We start from the raw sequence: 7,490 nt of genomic DNA, 5'->3' as shown, positions 1-7,490 counted from the left end.
CCAGTCTAGTTGAATTCAGCACACTTAAATTATGTTAAGTACATAGGTTCCCAACTTTTACTAAAAAATGCTTCTAACATTCACAAATATGAAAAATGTGTCTAGACTATATCAACTCTAGAACCTGTTGTGAGCGCGACCAAGTTGAGGTCTGTCTTCGGTGCTCTTGCTCCATCATGTAGGCTACATGTAGAGCTAGAACATGAACTACCTTTATGAAATCGTGGTCTGTGTCTGTCTGATCATGTTAAGCGCTTTCTTCACGAAGAGAGTTAATTCGGGGTCTTGCGATTTGCAGCTTGCAGACCCTCGGTAAGGTTTGGCTTGTTTTTTTTTTTTTTTTTAGCCTTGACAAGTGCATCGGCTGGAAAGCTCTCTGCGTTGTCAAGCCTATCTATCTTACAGTTCCCACAATGTTCGCTCACAAAACACAGCCACACACAGGACGCGTGCGTGTGTGTGTGTTTACAGTAACTTTAATTCCCTTCATCAGGGTCAGTGTCACGTTGTCCGTTAAGCTTATGTGTTGGGCTAGTCACTGCAATTGTAGCCTAGTGTTCAGTCACCCTCATTACTGTCAATGGTCACCCTCCTTTACACCAGGGCGAGGATCACTGTGTGTGATTTAGTAATAGGCCTACCTCAAATAATGCCATTTTTGTCTTTAAGGCAACATGCTGGTTCCTGTAGAATATAATGGAGTCAGCAAATGGGTTAGGGTACCACAGGCCGAGGAAGAGTACAGTTACTCCCAGTTTTTGCAAGCAGGTAGGCCTAACTGTTAGGCTAATTTGACTGTTGTTTTATTTATGCTTTTAAGGTTTTACAGTGTCTTTGTTGGAAACTGCAGATGAAAGTTATATTTCCTGCTAACTCCAGTGTATTTATAGTTCAGCAGCTTTGCTCAATGCATGGTTGTTGTTCCCATGCTTTGCTAATTGACAGTATTTTGTGTTTCAGTGCTGGTGAAATTCAATTTGCCAGATTCTGCTTCTTTGAGGCTGAGGGATTCATGTAATGTGGAAGTGGATTCAGACATATTTGATGAACTCTTAAAGTCATCAGGGGTGTTTTTCAAGGCAGAGGAATGTAATGGTAAGTGATTGCAGGCGCATATATTTAATTATTGTTTTAGTTTGTCTTCTACAAAAGGTAAATTGAGCTGTAACATATTTCCTGTCTTGGTCACTAGGCTATATGCACACATTCACTACCTTTTTTGTCTTACATTATTGGACAAACTGATTAATCCAGGTGTGTTTGAAGTGAACATAGGAAACTAGGAGCAGGATTGTCAATTGTCATTTACAATGCTGTATTTTTTCTTAGATATCCACACTGAGGTGACATTCTTAGAGGGCTCATCTTCATCCGACTGGTCACCATCATCATCATGTGCATCCCCAGGGTCATCATCAGGTACTGACTCAACAGTGATACTGGAATCTACAAAGACTGAGAGAAGACAGCTTATTGAAGGACCCCTGGATGTCAATGTTGCAAGAGATGTAAGTTGACCAAATGCTATCGACCCTGATGTCAATTAAGACCAATGTCGAGCCTTATATTAAAGTTTCACAATAAGTATATTAGTACTGTAACTTCAGTAGCTGTTGGACATAGAGGTAGAACATAACACTAGAGTGGACCCGGCCGCCCTTTTCGCGGCAATCCGTAGCTGCCATTTTTTGGAGGTAGACCTGAGAAATGGAAATGAATGGAGAAGGAGGCTCATCTCTGTCAAAATCACTTAATAATGTGAAAAATGTCCATGAACACACTATACAAGGACAATAGTTGAAGTGTGTTGCATGACATTTTAAATCTGGTCTTTGAATATGTTACTTCATATTCACACAGATTTAATCTAATTTTTGACTGAGTGGGGTGTGTTCTCCATTGATTTGTATTGACTGAAGGTACCTACACTACCTTCACAATATTGGAGGATACATGTGCCGTTTCTCTTTACTGTCGTGAATTGCGGTGTCAACTCTAGTGTTATGTTCTACCTCTATGGTGTTGGACTGAAGATGCTCTGCTATGATGGCTAGTTTTCATTGATCATGCCAATCAACTGTTACATCAGATGAAATACCTACTGTACTTGCAGTGTGAATGATGATGCAGTTGTCGTTTCAGATTGTTAGAGCTGCTCTGTGTTCAAAGCCCAGTGGAAAATAAATATTGGAAGAGTATGAGAAAGCAAGCACCCTCAGTGATGTTACAAGAAGAAAGATGGTCAACATTCTTGTGGCAGATATGGTTGAGTACCATGGGTAAGTGAATGCACTTGCAATATTGGATTGTGGTTGTTCAAATGTATCATTAGCTTTTATTTTTACTCAGCTATTTAATTTTCTCTTAAGTTGTAGTTTAGCTGTTCATTTTATTAAGCTACTTATTTAGTCATTTAAAAAAATCTTTTATATACTTTTTAAAACCTTTTTTATGTTCTGCTTAACCCATTGATGCCTAAAGCACCTGCATAAAAATGCCTGCTAAATGCTGTAGCCCTTTTTGAGAAAAGGTGCTGTAAACCTACACAAACCTTAATATCCCAGCATCGCTAGCACATAAAAAACATGAAAATAATTGCATTTAAAAGCCAAGATCCTCTTGTTGCACCCATGACCCCGAATGCTGCATAATGCATCTCTGGGCACTAGGGTCAATGTTGCTCTATGGCCCCCATACTCAAATAGCGGCTCGCGAGCCATTTGTGGCTCGTGGGGCATCTATTTTTGGCTCTCGAATAATTTTGAAAAATTGAAAAAAAAAGAAAAAAAAAAATTCGATCGCGCTGTCGCTTCTTACTTTGAAATCGCGCCACAGACGCAATGAAGAAGCGTGCCGTGCCCCGCCCCCTCAGGCAGTTTCTCCCTCTTTGTGTCAGTTAGGTGCGATCGAGATGTGTCAACGCATGTATGCGCATTTAGACAGCAATGCACCCTGGGTGGAAAATGCTGCATGACGGTTAGATTTCCTGTCAAACTTCGAAATTTCGTCGACGTTGCGTTGACGAGGTGACATGTCACATGGTGTAAAACTATCGCGGGATGAATGCGGCTGCAGTCAGATCTTGCAACCTCTGCAGTTGCTTATCCCCTTCAACGCTCGTCGGCGCTCGTCGGCGGACTGCCTCCGAGGTCACGCGCCCATGAACTGGTTGGTCAACAACTCACTCACGTGTGTATATGGGTCTTGTCTCACACCTCTACACAAGTTTGCGCAGGTCCCCACTTCAGCTCCTCCTCACTGCCTGTCCCCCCACTCCTCACACGTGGTGTGTTAGTAGAGCAAACCGGTGCGAGCTCATCGTCTCGTTCATATTTGTGGCCGACTTTAAATGCGCTGTATTTAATAACACCCACATCGTGACAACAAGTTCTCGCTGACGTCCGTTGCGCAACGTTGACGCTCGCAATGAAGTCGTATGTGCTTATTGCAGGCTCCGGACACAAGCACCTACGACGCTGGCATTAGTGGTTGTGAGGTAGACTACAAGGACTGTATCAGAGCCTGTAAATAAATTATTCACAAAGTTCTCTATGCATCGTTTTTGAAAGTAATGGTCCACATTTGATTGCAAACAGTGTGTTAGGACTTCGAATTGGTTTAGCAGTAGCTGTAGCTAGTTGCTAACACAAATGAAGGCAAACTGTGTTTGAACTCTGCTGGCAGCTAACTATTGGTAGCCTATTAAAAACGAATTGCTTAATAAACTTTTCACACTTTTAAACAGTCCCCAAATAGTTCGTTTGGAATGCAAAGACCCTCATAAGACTGCAAACAAAGTTATGAGCAACTTGACAATTTATTATTGGCTTTTGCATTTAATCAACATGGCATCAAATGTGCCATTTTCTTGTTGACAAAACCTGGTGTTCTCCTATCTGTGTCCTCTTTGTTGGGTCCATTATTGCCTCTGATTCTCATTATGCATGTGAGAGCTGCATAAACAAAGTCATAATAAGCAACATGTGTTTGAAAAGTGTTATCTTCAGGCTTATTGGTTTTCTCACTAAGAAATAAATCTTTATGAGCGTAGTCTGCAAATATAGGCTAACAGATAATCTTATGTCATTTAAAAAAAATACTGAAGGGTGGGTGGCAATGAGAGCAAGGGGGCACCTCACCCCACAATGCAGGCCCTTTATGAGAGAAATGTTCTCCCATCCTGTCACTAGAAACTAAATATCTGCTGTGGGTGTGAGTGCGTGTGTATTGTGCTTACAAAGGACATATCATGTTTTATTTTATTTTATTTTATTTATTTATTTATTTTTATTTGTATTTTTTTTTGGGGTGGGGGGTGGGGTCGTGTGTGTCGGCCCGGCCCGGCCCTTTACTGGGAGGAATTTTGAAAAACTGGCCCTCGGGGACTTTTAATTGAGTACCCCTGCTCTATGGCATCAATGGGTTAACTATAATAAAAAGTACTCGTGAATGAAATTTGCCATTTTTTTGTGATCTCTTTCTTCCTAGGAGGGTACCTCAGGTGAATGTGCGGAACCTCTATGCACTTGGGATTACAACACTGTTCCCAAAATTGAGTGACCCAGATTCCAAGAATGGCTATGTGAGTGCGAACCATAATGCATCCTAGTATATTCTGTGTATATTTTTAATACTGTTTTTGTCAATAGCAAGTCTGCCAGTCCTGGGTGTGGCATGGCATCCCTTGTCTGTGGCTTTCACTAGGGTTACAAGGTTTTCTCAGGAGTTTTTTCTCAGGTGATATGAGTCTCTGTTTTTCTTCATCAACAGGAACATTTTTATGATCATCAGAGTGGTTCGGGTTATCTAGCGTGGAGGCTGAAAACTGTTCAGCGGACCTCTGCTCAAGACCGCAAAAAATCCAAGACAACTTTCCAAGAGGGCCCAAAGACTCCACGCAGTATCCATTCAGACGAGAGGCAGTTGACCGGGGAGGAATGTAGGGAAGCCATATTGGCGATGAAACACTCAAGTGATGCAATCCTTGTCAGAAATAAGATGAAGGCCACATTCCAGCACAGACAAAGAGTCATTCAAGACCCAGAAAGTGCCTCTACTGTCCTTAATCTCTTTCCCAGATTCTTAGAGACACCTGGTTTGGTAAGCACAAAATGCTCTCCTGACAATTTTGTGGTTGCCTTATTTTGCTTGACTGTTTAATTGATGCATATAGTGCCATGACAACTGTGTTTTCTTCCACTTCATCTTTTCTGTTTTAAGATTGACCAAGATTTCTCAATGATCTTTGGTGAGGAGGTGTCTGGTAAATTCCTCTCCAAGTGGCCAACCTTTTTCAAACCGAGAGTCATCGAAGATTGCTGCAAGAACCTAACTCCGAGTCCGCATGTTGATGAGCTGCTTCTGTCTGCACAACATGAGTCTGACGATTGTGGTAAGAGTTAATAGGCTTCATAATCTTAATAATCTGCACACATCCACTACTACCTGAACTTGAGACTGCTCCTGGTTTCCTGTCTTACATTATTGAACCAACTGATTAATCCAGGTGTGTCTGACATCACAACTATTTTCAAATACTAATGTAAGACAGGAAACCAGGAGCAAACTAAAGTTAGCCCATAGCCCACTGAATAGTAGATACTGTAAATTATTCATGCTTTCAGTGCAAAAAGAAAACAGGACATTCTTGTGTTCTCTCATGTTTTTCTCCCCTTTATTACAAATTATGTGTGTACACACTGCTTCTTACTGCTAATCATATTCAATCCATCATGTAATTAAAGGTGCACTGTGTAGGATGTGACCAGAGTAGTTATTGCAACTATGCTGCTCATTGAAAGTGTTTTCTACTGCCACATTTGATCTTTTCATGAATATTTACTAAATAATGAACTAATATTTACTAGTATGACTAAAGTACAGTAAGTTTTGCAGCTAAAATGTCTATTTCTCAAAATGGCAGAAAATGGAGAAGATCCCCCCTTTCATGTATGAGAAGTTCAATTTTCCCAGTTATGATGACTTACATACTTACAATTACTTTGTAGATGGTGGTAAAAGGTAACATTTATGTGTGGGCAGCATGTATTTTTGAAAGAAGCAACTAAAATATTATACAATGCACCTTTAAAGAAAACTGAACTGTAATGATGCAGCATTGTGTCACTTCTATTCATGCAGTCTGGCATTCTGAGGAGTGGGATTCTGAGATGGCTGCCATCCTGCTTCTACTTCACCTCCTGCCTCCAACAGTTAAAGGGAAGAAGAGTGGCAAGATGAGTGCGTCGGAGGCTACTCGACGCCTGATTAAGTTCATGAAGGTATTATAAGGACTGTACATCACCAATGCAAGGTTTTCAAGAGCCAATGTGGCATTGTAATTCTTTAGATGCAGTTAAATAGTTTAAAAAAAGTAATGCACCCATTTATCACACAAACATAAATTAATGTTGTATACATTCATCGATCCATGCCTTGCATTCATCATTAATATATCAAGTTGTGTATTGTTCACATCCATTCATACATTCATTCGCACATGAATTAAAATGCCTTGAGTAAAAAAACATTTCATCACACTCACTCACTCACTCGTGGGGTCAGACATCCATTCATACAGTCAGTCACACATGAATTAAAATGGCTTGAGTAAAAACATCATCACTCACACTCACTTTTTCACTGACAGGTGGGATCAAGCATGGAGACCTTCCTTAAAGAAACTGACCCCAGACAGCCCTTTCTGCTCGGTGTTGGAGAAAGAAGCAGCTGCATCCAGGACTTCTACATCATCGTGGACCAGAAGGCCATTCCCTGCAGGATGCAGACCCCAGTTGCTGCCTTTGATGAGCTTTTCAAGGCACACTATGCTTTTGCTGTGTCGTATGATGATGCCCTGTCCAGCTTCTTCATCTTCATCCAAACCACTGTGTATGGCATTGACGTCGGCAAAGTGAAAGAAAATCCCAGGGTAAAAGAAATCCGAGCAAGACTTCTTCACTGTGAGGTTTGAAGACTGTACATTTTGACCAGAAATGTACACATGTTACCTTTGTAAACGACACCACACCAGTTGTTCAATGTTATTTAGACACTTGAAATTTGAGCATGGATTGTATCCCGCAAAGTCTCTGCAATTGAACTGTGGAGAACGTGGTTGTTTTAACACTTTTGGTACGTATTCTGGTTACCAACGTCACCTTTCTCGAGTGCATAAAGACTGTTTTGATCCAGATCCTGTCACCAGTTTTGAACTTGAGGCTGTGGCTGGACCGTCAACATCAGTGAATGTGGATCCTCCTATGAATGTTACTACACATGTTCCTGTTGAAAAGAAACACATTCGGGACATGTGCAGCTCTGTTATTGCTCAGGTTCAAGCCTCAGGTGTTCCAGAGAGCACTGTGCAGTATCTAGTTGATTCAATGGAGGAACTGGTTAATGATGTTCATGCTCACGCAAAGGACGCTGTTGTTAATTGTTTGTCTTCTGATGCATCAAGAGAAACTTTGGAGAGAGTTGAGAGTTGT

The 7,490-nt window shown here is 41.1% G+C and overlaps 1 pseudogene; it reads left to right on the top strand.

The window, feature by feature from the left end:
- The first annotated feature begins 674 nt into the window (after window positions 1-674).
- LOC134457444 (uncharacterized) lies at window positions 675-7,086 on the top strand (annotated as a pseudogene).
- Window positions 7,087-7,490: the final 404 nt, after the last annotated feature.

Source organism: Engraulis encrasicolus, chromosome 10 (genome assembly GCF_034702125.1).
Source record: "Engraulis encrasicolus isolate BLACKSEA-1 chromosome 10, IST_EnEncr_1.0, whole genome shotgun sequence".
Classification (NCBI taxonomy): Eukaryota; Metazoa; Chordata; class Actinopteri; order Clupeiformes; family Engraulidae; genus Engraulis; species Engraulis encrasicolus.
The sequence above is the reverse complement of the archived record's forward strand: the minus strand, read 5'-3'. Positions and strand labels throughout refer to the sequence as shown.